This window comes from Micropterus salmoides, unplaced genomic scaffold (genome assembly GCF_014851395.1).
Source record: "Micropterus salmoides isolate LMB-PRFRI ecotype aquatic unplaced genomic scaffold, ASM1485139v1 Ms_hic_scaffold_2, whole genome shotgun sequence".
In the NCBI taxonomy this organism is placed as follows: Eukaryota; Metazoa; Chordata; class Actinopteri; order Centrarchiformes; family Centrarchidae; genus Micropterus; species Micropterus salmoides.
Window position 1 is genome coordinate 36275479 of NW_024041150.1, and position 15808 is coordinate 36291286.

The following is a 15808-nucleotide window of genomic DNA, read 5'->3' on the forward strand; positions in this document are numbered from 1 at the left end:
GCTTTGAGAACGGTTTATTTGTACAATAAGAAACATGCAATGCAGTGTAAATATCTAAGAAACAAATATGCATTGTCCAAGAAAGTAACTTAAGATTACTAAATTATATTGCATTATATTTTTTACACTTTGTATTGTCACCTTACGCCTGAATTTTGTGTTTCCCTTTGTATGTGTATAAAACACATTTCTACAATAAATTGGTTGAAAATGTCTCCAGAATGCAGGAAATTAAGTGTTTAACGCTCAAAATCCTCTGGAGGAAGACCCCCAGAACCCCCAACTCATACATCACAGTAGTGAATATTTATTTTAATATCTTCTTGTTGTGGTAACATTTCACGAGCAAGTGTATCACTGCACCTCTAATCTGAGCCCTTAAATGCCCCGACCACTTTTCAGCACAAAGTGACGCCCTTGATGAACAGCCAACAACAGGTACAAGCAGCTCAGACCGTAATAGAACATTAGATTGGCCCCAGTCGTAAGAGACTTGATGAGGACTGAGTTAGTGTGCAGAGGTCCATTCAAACCAGCACTGGATTTTTCTAGAGGTTTCCATTCAGATTTATTAGTGAGACAGACTGTTTTAAAGGTGGGAGGATTGTAGCAAGAGTACTGCTGTGTCAGGTGTGACACAGCTGTGTCAGCAATGGCAAATTGTTTACATGGCTCACGAGTCAGGTAGGAGGGCCCCATAGCAGAATTTCTTTAAGGTCCCTGGGTTCCGCTTCATGATTTGACAAATATATGCAGGTCCCCATTAGATAGTCTGCTTTTTTATAAAATTCAAGTTAATATGGACATGCAAAAACACGTTTGCTGTCACGTAAATTCGATTATGCTCGAAAATTAGATTGAGGCAGGAAGTGAAAGGCAGAATAGAAAAGATGGAGGAAAGCCCATACTGTGCTAGTTATTGTGTATCTATCATTGTGTCATTCCAGTTAACGCGTGTGTGAAATCTTGAATCGCTCAGTTAATTTTTAAATCGTGGGTAAAAAACCTTTGAGTCAAAAGTGTCAAATATTCAGTGCACAACTATAGACTGTATCCGACCAACTGTGCTCACAATCTCCCGTTCGGTTCCTGGGTACGAATAATAATTTTTTAAAGAAATTATAATGTAACAATGAAGCTGATCATTACGGCACAACCAAAATAATGCTTCGCTGGTGCGAAGACAAAAATTAAGCACCACAGCAATCAAACATTTTGTTTAGCTGTATTGTTGAGTTTTCACAATAAGAACTATTCACCCTTTCAGACAGTCTATAAGCAGTCGGTTATCAGACAGGCACAAAAGGTAGTTTCTGATCCGACCCACATACTTCACCTAAAATTTCATCTTTCCACCCTCTGGTAGGAGATTCAGGGTTCCCAAGTGAAATCTGAACCGATATTCAACATTCAACTTGGCTGTAAGGGTTGTGCAATATGTCGGTTTTGTGCATTGTAGGCTATGGGCTCTGTGCAACAGTTATTGTGGGCAATGCAGGATTTATTGGTTGTGCCATCAAATGCAGCCATTGTGAGAAGGCGTGAATGTGTATATTTATATACAGTAGGTAGATGTCTTATGTATATGAGAGCATGTGTTTTGTTACATGACTGTGTGTTGAGAGATGTCTATTTTAATGTTATGTTTGTGTTGTTTTTTTGTGAAGCTGCAAAACAGTCCAAAATAAATTTCCCTTCAGCGACAATAATGTACATCATATCTATTCCACTGAGTAAATATTAAGCACCACAGCAGCCAAACACATTGTTCACTGCCCATTCCTACAAGTTACTGCTCTGCTTGACAGATTCATATAAAAATCACTAAACTGCCACCACTCAACTAACTAACAAAGCAAAACACAAAATAACCTCAAAGGTTGACTTCCCAACTTTGGGAATGCTTTGGAATAGTGCAGTTGTTTTAGCTTTTATTTTTTTATTTGATTATTTGATTTGTTGTTTTGTCTATAAATGTCAGAAAACATCTATCACATTTTCCAGAAATGTCAATGGTATATTCCTCATAGTGGAGAAACTTGAGAAAGCAAATGTTGGGTATTTGTAGTTGACAAATTACTTAACAATGAATGAATGATCAAAATTAGCAGTTTCTTCTAATTAAGTATTTGATTAGTCAACTAATTGTTGCAGGTGTACATTTTTAACACAGTAACCTCAGTTCAAACCTCTAGGATCCAAATTATAGTTATGTACAATAACAGTTAGTGAAACCCTCAACTTCAGTCTTATACAGTGTAACAGCCCGTAGGACATCCTTACACTGCAAATACAACAGTATTTTTGGACTATTTATGAGACATAATGGGTTCAATCTGAGAAAATGCTGCAGAGGACTGAGTGTGAAGTTCAACAGCAGGATAAAGTGGTTCACTGAACTTTGTTTTGAAGGTATGGAGGCGAACTCTACTGTCGGAGGAAACTCGGTAGAAGGACAGAGTGCCAGCCGGCCAATCCAGAAACACTCCTACTTGACTGGAGCGCCATCCGAGTGAAGACACATCTACTTTGTTGTTGCAGTGCAAAATGTAATAACCATCATTAGAGCAAACTAGACACCAAGACTTGTCATTGTGTCCCAGCTTGAAATCATCCCATTTTCCTTCCTTGTCAGCTCCTCTGTATGTCACCCCAACACTGAAGAGGCCAAACACCTCGACCTCCCAGTAGCAGCGCCCGTCCAGACCCTGTTCACACAGCACCCGTTGGCACTGATCAAACCTTTCTTGGTGATGATGATGTGGCTGCTCCTCTTCCACCCAGGTCACCTTTCTGTTCCCTTCAGAGAGAAGGAGGTTCTTGTGGGCTGTGTTGGGGTCCCAAGTGAGCTCACAGGCATCTGGAGGTAAAGAAAAAACACTTTAAAACCACAGGCCGCTAAAGACAACCATATCACTAAGCATTTAATTTACTGCTTCTTCACTAGTTCACTATTCCTATCAGCAAACATACAGACACTTACATTTCTTGAAGCCTGGTTGTATCCGGTCACTTCCACCATGTTCAACGCTGTTGAGATTAGATTTTTAGAATTTATTCAGATAATAAAGTAACAGATTAGTAGGACTGCATTATGAGGCTAAATGTAAGCAGTAACTAGAATTTATTGTAGCAGGAAAGTCAATAGTGTAGTATATCTGTAATTACTTGAGTGTGTTGAGCTTGAATTGTGGATCGTCCCTCAGCTCAGAGAGCAGCTTCTCTCCTGAGTCTCCTGGATTGTTGTAGCTCAGGTCCAGGTCTGTCAGATGGGAGGGGTTGGACCGCAGAGCCAAGGCCAGATGAGCACAGCCTTCCTCGGTGACCAGACAACCAGACAACCTGAGAAAACAGTTTTTGGCATACCAGCAAATATATTTAAAATAAGTTTATAAAAAGCATTATCACCAGCAATGAGCAGTGCACAGATCTTTAAATGACTAAAAATATGGTTTAAAATAATGAGGGGCCCATCAGTGGGATTCGGTACTGTGATTAAAGTAAATCATATTCACTTTAAAGAGTTTAGCTATGGTTGTATAGTGGCATAGCCAGAACTCTGAGACTGTCCACAAAGGATGAACTCTGCTGAGGCCTCAAACTGACATAAGATGTAGTTAAGTGAGAAATGAGATACATAGGTTGGCTTGCCAGTCTGGTTGATCCTTGTCCAGGTGGAAGAAAGCCCAACTACCTTTGGAGAAGTCAAAGACCATCTTCATAAATGAGGTGGATTCGACATGATGAAGGTATATTCTAAACATCAGAGAACAAAACAAGGGGTCTACAGCTACGTTACCATGTGGATGTTTAGCAGGCACAATGTTTACCGTGTTCACCATCGTATAAGACTTATCAGATCCTCCGTTTTTGCCCGTACACATTAATCCGCTACCCCAGAGTTTTAAAATGAAAAATGGGGTTGGCAGAGTTATCAAACTTTTCCGTTTTAGGTCTTCGAATTTGCCGTTTTAGTCTGGATGGGAGGTGCAAATGTAGCAAAAGGTCTTTGTTTCAAAACAAAAACGTAGTAGTGTGGATGGCCCCTCAGTCTACACGAACACGGGTATTTTCAAAACCAGGTGAAGATTTTAAGAATCACCAGTTGCACTATGTTATGACCTGGCTCAAAAGGCCAGACACACCATGGTAAACAGGTAACATATGTTTATTTAATGAAAATAAACCAAATCAATAGTTACTTCAAATTAACATAATTAAAGTATGAGGTATGTAGTCTATGGTTTCAGTAGTGTCTGTGCAGGACGATGGTTGCATGAATGTATGTGTGAAGGAGTTGTAGCATGCAGACAAAACAAATACCACAACGCAACAGTCCAACCAAAGAAAACCAAACTAAATGGAAAACCAGGGAGGCGGCCGCGGGGAGGTCTGATCTGGTCTTGATAGCAGCTCCCTTGCCGAATGAGAAAACAGTCCCAAATACTCTACAGGGCAATTAGCCCAGGTGCCCAGAGCCACTGCAATCAGCCCCTCCGAGAGAGAGAGAGAGAGAGAGACCACACTCATGACTCCAAAGGGCGTCCACAGTCGGGTAGACAGTAAAACCGCAGTTTTTGCCTTGCAACGTCAGAGTGCGTGCCGTTATCTGCTGTGTTTGATGTCAGATTGTGTGCCACTGCCCGCTTTGTTTACGATTTTCTGATTTCTCTGATCGCTGAGCATGGCTTTACGGTTACGGTCAAATCGCCGCTTGGTGGTTTGGCATGCTCTTGACATCGCTAGATTGCGTGTTTTGCGTTTCACGTTAATTATGGCTGTTGGCTAGAAAGAGGTCACAGGTTTATTGTTGATTATGTAACCTTACAGTTTTATTTAGTTATAACGTTACACTGGTTTGAGAGTCTGGTGGTGTGTTGACTTACAGTAGTTTAAGCTGTCAGTGATTGCATTGTACATTACATGGTTGTGCTCTGTAAATGAAAAACAGGTTACAGGTTTATTGTTGATTATGCAACATCACAGTTTTATTTAGTTAACGTTACACTGGATTTCTGGGGAGTCTGGGGAGTGTTTGACTTACAGTATTTAATAAGCTGTCAATAATTGAATTGTACATTACATGGATGTGCTCTGTAAATGAAAAACAGGTTACAGTTACAGAATTCTTTATAGCTCTGTGGTTTTATAAGCAACCTGGATTGAATGCAGCAGGTGATACAACATTCGTAATAACCACGAGAGACTGGAGACTTGACTTGGACTCTGGCTCAAAGACTTGTGAGCATCTCTGATACATAATTACTAGTTACTTTTTATTTACTAGTTACGAGTTCTGATGCTACAAGAAATAACAGAAGACATTCCTTCTAAAGCATTTTGGAAGGTCATTGTTGCATTTGAATAATTAGTTATCATCCCATAAATGAGAATAGAGCATCAACCACTTCTTGTTAGAGCAGCACATAGCTAACACATAACCTTTTCTGTCTGCCTGGTCTCCTTTATGGTGTGTGTGTGAATGTAGTTTTTTGCATTCTTTTGCCCTTTTGCGATGTCTGCTGTGTGCTTGGTTTGTTTTTGTTTGGCGTCCGTCTCTGTGTTCTGCTTTCTCTCTCATGCTCTGGATACCGCTGGTGGGCGTGTTCGCTGGTGCCCCTGCCTTCTCACCGGGCTCATCACTTTAATCAAGCACACCTGTTCCATATCCTGCAATCAGCTCACCCATAAAAGCCAGACCAACTTTCAGTCCCCGCCGGATTGTTGTACTACTTGATAGTTAACTCGTTTTTTCCTGTCTCACCGCAGAGTACCAGCATGGACCTCGGACTCAGTTCAACTCACTTGAATCACGAGAGCACAGGAACCCGGACCCCTAACTCCCAGGCCAATCTGAACATATACCGCCCAACCACATCTCTATTTGCAACTTCTTTTAATGAATTCACCTTTGCCCTGACATTTTCATGTAGAACAGATTAAAGTAGGACTACAACTGTCCCCCTTTATCTGTTACTGTACAGTATATCTGTATTGATACCTCATTATCTCCAGTCTGCAGCATTGACTCGACAGTCCATCACAGAGCAGTTTCACTCCTGAATCTTTCAGGTCATTGTTGCTGAGGTCCAGATCTCTCAGAGCTGAGTAGGAGTACTTGAGAGCAAAGGCCAGGTGCTCAATCCACTCTGCAGTCACTTTGCAGTCTGCTAGTCTGAGGGTGAAAGTTGAAGTTTCACAAAAAAGGAGCTTTTTCCCATAAATATTTTGCTAGAACTAACAATACAGATTGTTAAAACCAGTACAACATACAGGGAGACAATCTTGCTCTTGGTAAGAACATATCATACAACGAAGATCCCAAAACAGTCACGGTTACAGGCAGGACCAGACTTGACAGAGGACACAGAGCACAACAAGCTGCAATGATCCGACAAGACAGAACTGAAATGATAATCATTTAAACACACAGGCAAACGAGCAGGTCGGGAGAAAAACAGGTGAAACACATGAGGAAATCAAGATCAGGAGCTCATACAAACACAGGCAGGCAGAGCGAAGAACAGGTGACCCAAATGGGGCAATCAGACAGACAGGACACAGAGCTTGAAGTAACACCAGACTAAACATAACAGGAAACAGGCTGACTGAACACAAGACAAGAGACAAACAGGGCTGCATCCGAAAAGTCAAAAAATCCTTTTCTTGACCTCGATGGAAAACGTTATGAGGTCAAGGAAAGATGTGAAGGACAATTCAGAAGGACTTAGGAAAAGAAGACTGCGGGTCTAAAAGAATCGTACTGCTCTTTTCTAAGCGACGTAATTATGCGACGGCGGATTTTACTGACGTGGCTTGCCGTGATAAAACTACAATGTTCTGAAGATGGACAACAAAAAGCGCATCTTTGACACTGCGCCCTGTGTTGTTGTAATGCACAGTGGAAAATATTACTTAATAACCAAGATAGTAAAAAGGTAGATAAGGTACCAGTCACTAAATAACAGACAGTGTTGTCACATTGAGAATGCTCACTCACGCTCACCCTCCTGTCCACCCATAGGTGTATTTATCAACATGAATCCCAATTGTATGTAAATACAGTGTTTCCAACAGAATGACAGCGTAACTGTGGCGAGAGAGAGAGAGAGAGAGAGAGAGAGATGGGGCAATAAGAGATGCTGAGAGAACATGTGTGCTGCGCGGAGCTCTGTCATGAAATATGATTTTACCCATTTTAAATAGTAACAAAATCAATCGAAAATCAATCTGTGGCGATCAACGCTGATAATGTGGCAGACATGATAAGTTTACAAGACCACCTTGCTTTTTTAGTAAGTTTAACTATTGTAGTAATAATAATAATAATAATATGTAGTAAAATGTTATATATTGCAGAGAAATTAAACTTACATGGCCTTTCTGCTGCTCCTCACAGCTGGTATCAGCCTCCTCCTGCCTTCCTCTGATGTGTTGTAACTCTTCAAGTCCAACACATCCAGATCATTCTTCGATACCTGCAGCGTGTAGGCCAGTGCAGAGCAGTGCAGGGGAGTCAGCTCTGTTTTTGAACCATCTGACAACGTCAAATATTCCTGAATCTCATCTTTGACTTTGTGATCTCTCATCTCCACCATGGTCTGGAAGAGGTTGATGCAACTGTCTGGAGAGAGGGTCTTCCTTCGGATGGCTTTGAGGTGAGTCAAGACTTTCTTGTCTGTATCTTGGCCTGGGTCCGGCGATGTCAGCAGACCCTGAAGGACTCTCCGGTTGGGTTCAACCATGAGGCCAAGGAGGAACCGCAGGAAGAAGTCCAGGTGGCCGTTCTTCTTCTCCAACACTTTATCAACTGTCATCTTTAGAAGATCAAGCAAAGTATGTTCTTTGTCCTTCAGGTCGAGGAAGTCGCCGAGCTCTTTTGTATTCTTGTTTGTGAAGCAGTCAAAGACAAAAAGAGCTGCAAAGAATTCCTGTATGGTCAGGTGCACAAAGAAGAAGACCTTTTTCTGAGAAAAGACGTCTTCTTCCCTAAGAACTGCAGAACAAAATCCAGAGTAGATGGCTGCCTCTTTTATGTCAATCCCACATTCTTCTAGGTCTTCATCATAGAAGATGAGGTTGTTCTTCTGCAGATGAACAAATGCGAGCTTGCCGAGTTTCAGAAGAAATTCCTTGTGAGTTTTCAGAAGTGTCTCTTTATTTCTCTCAGTCTTCTTGTCATATTTTCTGCTTCTGCGTTTCGTCTGCACAAACAGGAAATGTGCCATCATCTCTGTTAGAGTTTGAGGAACTTCAGCTGTCTCGTCTCCCCCAAAGCTCTCCTGAAATAATACGGCAGAAATCCAGCAGAAGATCGGGATCTGGCACATGATGTCCAGACTCTGTGAAGAGCGAATGTGTGAAATGATCCTGTCAGCAAGACCCAAGTCCTGATGGAACCTCCTCCTGAAGTACTCCTCTTTCTGTGGGTCACTGAACCCTCTTATCTCCGTCACCATGTCCACAAACTCTGCAGCAATCTGATTGGCTGCTGCTGGACGGGATGTTATCCAGAGGTTAGCTTCAGGAAGAAGGTTTCCCTGGATGAGGTTTGCAAGGAGATTTCCCACAGATGTTACTTCACTGACAGATGTTACCGGCTTGTTCTCAAAGTCCAGCTGAAGTCTGCTTTCATCCAGGCCGTCCAGGATCACCAGGACTCTGGCTCTGATGAAATCCTCTGAATCTTTCAGATCGTGGAGCGCAGGGTGAAATTCAGTCAGGAGTTGGTGCAAGCTTTTGTTACCTGAACTCAAATTCAGCTCTCGGAAAGCGAGACTGAAAACAAAATCAATGTCCTGGTTCTCTTTCTCCTCGGCCCAGTCAAGAATAAATTTCTGCACTGCGAATGATTTTCCAATGCCTGCAACGCCCTTCGTCAGGACTGTTCGGGGGGTTTCTCTTGGCCAGGCAGAGGTTTGAAGATGTCACTGAGGTTAATATGTTTAGAAGATTGTCGTTCCAATTTATGTTTAATGTGTCTGAACGCTTGTTCTTCATGTGGAGCTCCACTCTCTCCAGTGGTGATGTAGAGTGATGTGTAGATGCTGTTTAGAGAACTCTGCTGCTCACCATGAGCTTGGTACGTCGAAGTAAATTGGTTTTGCATTGCTTTTTTAAGGTTCTTCTTTCCTTTGAAAATGAAGTTGTCCCCTGTAAAAATCGAAAGACCGATTATAATTCTGATTCGTTAACATTCTTTTTTTTTTCAAAGATCTTTCCATTGCCTGCGTTGGTAAATATGTATGCCATGAAACAGTGAGTTCCTTTTAATCAAAAGAAGTTTAAATAACACCTGGAACATGACATTTCTAGTAGTTATTGCTGGTTACTAATAGCAGAATAAGTAACACTACGAAAATGTTTGAAATAGTTGAACTAACGCATGTCTTCTTCAGTATCTCTCTGGTTTAAATAGACTGGATCCTCCAAACACACTGAACTGCTGGACGGTTCCCCCCTCTGCTGTCTGTAAGAACAAATTACAAAAAATTACACATTATTCTTGCCAGATGCAACCTACTTCATCGGAGGATGGGAGCAGCGGCATAGCCAAGTCAGTAAATTCTGATCCCATTTACATTGATACCATTTTTTCTGAGGCCACCTATTAGGTTGATGTCTAATAGCACAAAATTATAGACTTGACATTGTTTTCTTGTTGCATCAAGCCTGTTAGTTTAAAGGTGTTTTCAGCTTGAACACAACGAGCATTTTGAATGCAGCATGATTGTATGTTGTCAGTGGAAAGACGAGAGTTGATACAAACACACATCCACATGAATTAAACATGTTTCAGTTTGAGCAAATAATAATGCTTATCCTAAAGCACATACAGGTACGTGTATATACTGCAGTTACAAATGGCTTTACCACTTTCAGTCTCATTATGAATCTTTAACAAAATTACCACAATATGCTTTAAGATACATTTCATTTACAGAATACATTAAAATTACCTTTGAGCATCTTGAAGACCAAAATTGACTGGTTGGTACATGGATCTATCACTCTTCATCGAGACACAACTGGGAGCTGTAGATGCAGTTGTCTTCAATACACTAAAAAAGAGATCTTGTAAGTGCATAAACTCTATGCTAGTCATTCACTAGGCAATCAAGAAAAAAAACACATCTATTACGTTCAAATTTGATTTTCTTGATTTATTCATTTATTGTTGGCATGCTTCAGTTCCTGGCAGGGTAACTAAGCAGAGTTGAGTTTTGTAAAGCCTGTTTAATTACAGTACACAAAAGTTCAGATTACAGTTTTAACCCTGAACACCATGGCTGATCATTCGCTCTTCAGCTGTGATATGTGCACTCATCTGTAGTCTACTTGGAAACAGTGTCTCTCTCTCACTCCGATTACATAAATCTCGTGGTAGTGGCCCCAGTACAGTATGCCATACTTCCGCAGCAACATGATATCCCAGGGTGCTGGTACAGTTTGGGTGCAGAACAGACAGACATTAGACTGCATTATTCTATACACACAGATACAAAGTTTCAATATAATGCACCACACACTGGGAAAAGTTAAAGCTTATATGGTAATATGCTGTCCACTCCAGTGATGGAGGAAACAAAACCTTCCGAAGCGCTGTAGCAGCATTTTACAAGGTCAAAATGGCAACATCTGCTGGACAAACTTTGGAATTTGGTGATTTTCTATGGAAAACCACGATCAGTGAGTCAGATTAAGTGGTGTCACTGCCGACAGTGAGAAACAAGTGGTGAAACTGACCACTTGTAAACAGACTTACAGCTCTGCTTTTTTTTATTATATGCTTCAAGCATAACATCTCTAGCACAAGGTATACTTTTTACGCTCAACGTTTTTCAGTGTGCACAATCTCACTTGACTGTTTTTTGTTTCTATTCTTGTTTATAAAGAAACACCACTGAACTAAACTTGTATTACCTGACTGATGGCTCACTGCAGGCGCTGTTTTGCTCAACGGACTCATCGGCAGTTAAAGAAGAGTCAGGTCGCTTCCTCTTTCTCTCAGCCATTTCTATTGTGAAACAGTGAAGGGTGAAAAAAACACTTTTCATTAGGTTCATAAAAGGCACAAAAGCATAACTATAGGAAAAGATATTCAATAAAGGCTTTTTATTGTACAAAAGCGAGTGGATTCAATATATCCATTTATAAAGAGCTAGATGTCAATATAGTTGCAAGCACATCAGTGGTGTCAGTTTCAGCCCCAGTGTAAATAAAAACAGCCTAAAGATTAAAATAGTTGAGCTCGAGCTGTAAAGTGCTGCTTACACATTAATGCACCAGAAATAATAATCCTATAACATAACATATGTATAATTAAAAAAACACACATTAGGCAGTTTTCTACATTGAGTACTTTTAATACATTACATTTCCCCCCAGTAATACTTATGTACAGTAACTGACGTTTTCAATGCAGGACTATGAGTACTGAATATTTTTACTTACTTTTTACTTTTTTACTTAAGTAACACATCTGAATGTGTTGTCCGCCGATGGATGTCTTTACAATTAAAGAATACATGCTAGCAGTGATGGAAGAAGTAATAATATTTAGCTTAAATAATAGTACCATTTGACTACAATCCTGAAGCTTCTGCATTCAGAAGTTGTAAAGAAAAACAAGTCCCAACAATAAAGGTGCTAATTACCAGAATGACCCATTTCAAAATACTGTTTATTATATAGGCTAAAATATTATCATAGTATGAGAGACCACAAGATCCTCTGGGGTTGTTTTTTGTGTGTGTAAGAGCATTTGGTTTATTGATTACCGGCTGGAGGCAAAGAGAATTTCAATAAATATAACATGAAGTGTTTCTGAAATAAATTTCCTACTCGAATTTTAATTAGGCTTACATGTGGGTTCAGCAACATTGTGACCAAACAAAGAGATTAAACAAAGGATGTGTTTATGCTCAAACACACTCTGCTGCCAGCCGTGGTGCTGCGAATATGTAGATATCTTTGTTTGAAAAGAGGAAAGTTTCTAATGAACTTCAGATCCCAGCTCACCCAACTTTTCACTGAAGCAGGACAAACCACAGAACTAAGTGCTGACGACACCTGTATCACCTGATAAAAGAGAACTGAAAGAAAGAGCAATGAGTAGCCTACTTACTTTGGTTTTTAGAGACTGCTGCTTTGTGTGTGTCCTTTAGGAAATTTTATCTGGGCGTCCTGCAGCAGCACGGGATATAGTTAGTTTCACTTATGTGTTGAGACAGAGAGAGAGAGAGTGAGAGCGAGAGAGAGAGAGGCTTTCAATTCATGAAAGTGTTTCCTCACCTCATGTTTTTATTTTTACTTAAATCTAATCTTAATCTTATATCTGAGTCTGCTTTTAAAAAAAAATAAAATTTAAGTTAATATGGACTACACATCATTGGATCATTCATTCAGATCCCTACCTATTGAAGAGGTCATAAAGTCTGAATATGCATCCATTCCTTGATTATTTATATTACTTTCATCTGCAAGGGTCCAAAGGAATAAAAAGAATTATCATAAAAATGAATCTAAGTTGTGAATATGTTTGTGTGAAGTCCATTGCTCACTCTCTGCTGGTTTAAATTTCTCATCTTTACTGAGTAAGAATAATGTTAAAGGAATTAAAGGCCTGTCCCATATATCAGCAGCAGAGTTCAGTGAATAAAGCAAAGAGCCCACGCTATTAATTGAACATTTACAGTATCTAAGAAAAGTAATGTATTTTCCTAAATCTATAAAATCAAGCATTAAAGAAGCCAAACATACAGAAGAGTAGTTCAACATGTTGGGTACACCTCAGCCAAGACTTAAAAGGGAAGATTGTTACCACTTTCATGTCTGTTTGGTAAATATGAAGCTACATCCTGCAGCTGGGGGCAGCACGGTTCCAGCCCTCCTGCCAACCTGTACACAGGATAAGCGGTTGGCGATGGATCCAGCAGCTGGTTAGCTTAGCTTAGCTATGTTTTTATGTCCAAGTAAAAATGTTGCACCGCAGCAGCCAAACATTTTTACAGTTTTCACAATAAGGATGGAAGTAATCACAATGTTTGATGTATAACTTCAGAGTAATACAGATTGTTGAACTGAATAATGAAGGATCACCATAGATGTATTGGCTAAACAGGTATCACATGTACTTGTTTACTATGTAAATGTTTCCTCTTTAGCTGCAAAGCCACTGATGGCTGTAGATGAATCTCACAAACAGGATCATATATTGTTTGCAGTCACATATATCCGATTACGCTCGAAAATCAGTGCCGGTCAGTCCACCGACGGAGCATGAGGAACAGAAATCAGGAAGTGAAATGCAGAATAGACAAGATGGAGGACAGCCAACACTGTGCCAGTTATTGTTCACTCATTGTGTCATAACACGTGTGTGAGAAATCTTGAATTGTCCAATAAATTTTTAAATTGTGGTTAAAAACCTGTTTAATAGACAGTATTCGACCAACTGTGATCACAATCTCCCATTCGGGCCCTGGGTATGAATAATCATTGTTTCAAGAAATTGTAATGTAACACTGAAGCTGATCATTACCGCACAACCTCAAAAAAATAATGCTTCGCTGGTGTGCAGACATAAAATTCAGCACCACAGCAATCAAACATATTGTTTAGCTGAGTTTTCACAATAAGACCTATTCACCCTTTCAGATAATCTATAAGCAGTCTTTTATCGGACAGGCGCAAAAGGTACTGTGTGGTGCGACTCACATATTTCACCCAGAATTTCAGCTTCTACCCTCTGGTAGGAGATTCAGGGTTCCTAAGTGAAAGCTGAACTGATATCAACATTCATCGACCATACGGAATGTGCAATATGCCATTGTGCAATATGTAGGCTATTTGGGTTTTGCAAGCTGTTTGTTGTACAATATATCATTTGTGCAATGTAGGCAATAAGGGCTGTAAAACAGTTTTACGGTTGTGCCATCAAATGCAACCATTGTGAGAAGGAGTGAATGTGAATATTTATGTAGGTACAAGTATTTTGTATATGAGAGCATGTGCTGTGTTACATGACCATGTGTTGAGAGATGACCATTTTGTTGCTGTTTTGTTGTTTTTGTGAAGCTGCAAATAGAATTGAGAGTCCAAATCAAATTTTCCTTTGGAGACAATAAAGTATATCTTATCTATTCTACTGAGTAGATATTAGGCATCACAGCAGCCAACCATATTGTTTAGGTAAGTTTTCAGAATAAGATTCCTTAAGTAAAAATCTGCTGGTATTCAATGGAAATCTGGACATATGTTTTCTGACACATGAGCTGCTGTTTCAGGATAGCTGCAAAAATGCTTTAACCCATGGACGTCGTTAGGCCTATTTTAGGGGGGCTGAAGCTACCCTAAAATGGGCCTAAGCCCCCTATGACAATAATAAGAAAAACAATTATTAGATTTAGATTTTGTTTTACAATGCAGACATATTTTCAACAAGAAGCAAGAATATTGACAAATATAATTTGTATTTATTGGTTGAAAATAATCTTTCTTGTTGTTTCCTCTGCTTCACAATTTAAATCCCTACTGTGGTCGTGCACTAGGACCCTGAGGGTGGCGAGCTGCCAAGTGACGTTAGACACACACACACATACAAAGAGAGATGAATGGTGAAGTATTGAGTAATACAAAGTGAAACTGTTGTTGTTGATGACTGTTAGTTGCTTTAGCTACGTTTACTTGAGCTAAAGGAACGTAGATATTTTAGTTGGTTATGAACAATACTAGTCCAGCTAGTGTGAACACCATTAATATTGTCTATCTCTAGTAGGCTATTTCAAAACAATATCAGTCCCCATAGAATGTTGTTGTCAGTGAAAACTAAATGTTATAGTGTTAATGCTGCTGTGTATCCTTCCATTCATTGACCAGATGGATACTGAAAATATTTTAGGAGAGAGAGAGAAGCAGGAGATTGGCAGGGCAGCTGATTCTGAGTTCAGAAGTGATTTATACTCAAAAAACTATTTATCCCTAAAACGTTGACTTTAAGTATTTTAATTACATTTAAATCTTCCATCAAATTTTATTACATAAGTTCAATGTAAAAGGTGACATGTAATGCAATGTTTTTCTATCATGTTTAGTCAGTTTGAAAGAATGACATAACTTTGTCAGATTTGATTAAATTAAATTAATGTAAACCTATAACAATTATGTGTTTATTCAATTACATATGAAGTTTAAGGGAATTTCTACATAAACCTTACATGTTTATTCAAATACTAAATATAAAGTTTCAAATTAGGTATTATATTTCACATATAAACACATACAAGAACTGTAACTGGAAATTTTATTGACATATTGCAAAAAAATTGTCTAATGGCAAAGTGTACAAGGTTTTCCAGTAAACCTAACTGTACTAAAAAGGCTAAAGAAATAAAAAATAAATAAATAAAGGTTTTCCACCAGAATAAGTATTTCTACTGTATTCAGTAACTTTAAAAGAATTTTAAAATATATTTAAAATCTTTTTAAAAAATTATTTGCCATTCAAAAGAGCCTTTTTTTTCCCCAATACAATACTCAAAGCTCAAAGTATCCAATACCAGTTTGAACAATACAACATCAAATGTTACATGTTTACATATTTGGATGGTCGTCTTGACCTAACTGCTGACTGACTGATGGCGTGATGCACAGGCCTGTATCTTCCAAAAACTTTTTATTACCACCATTTACAATCTCACTATAAACACATATGCAGTCTCCTCCAAGAACAGTTCAGCAGTGACATGTCAGCGGTGATCTACTGGTCAGTAGTTGTACTTGAGCACTGATTTGCTGCCATGTGATT

The 15808-nt window shown here is 39.3% G+C and overlaps 1 pseudogene; it reads right to left on the reverse strand.

Moving 5' to 3' along the window:
- Window positions 1-15808, reverse strand: part of LOC119911941 — a 38389-nt pseudogene continuing 22581 nt past the window's right edge.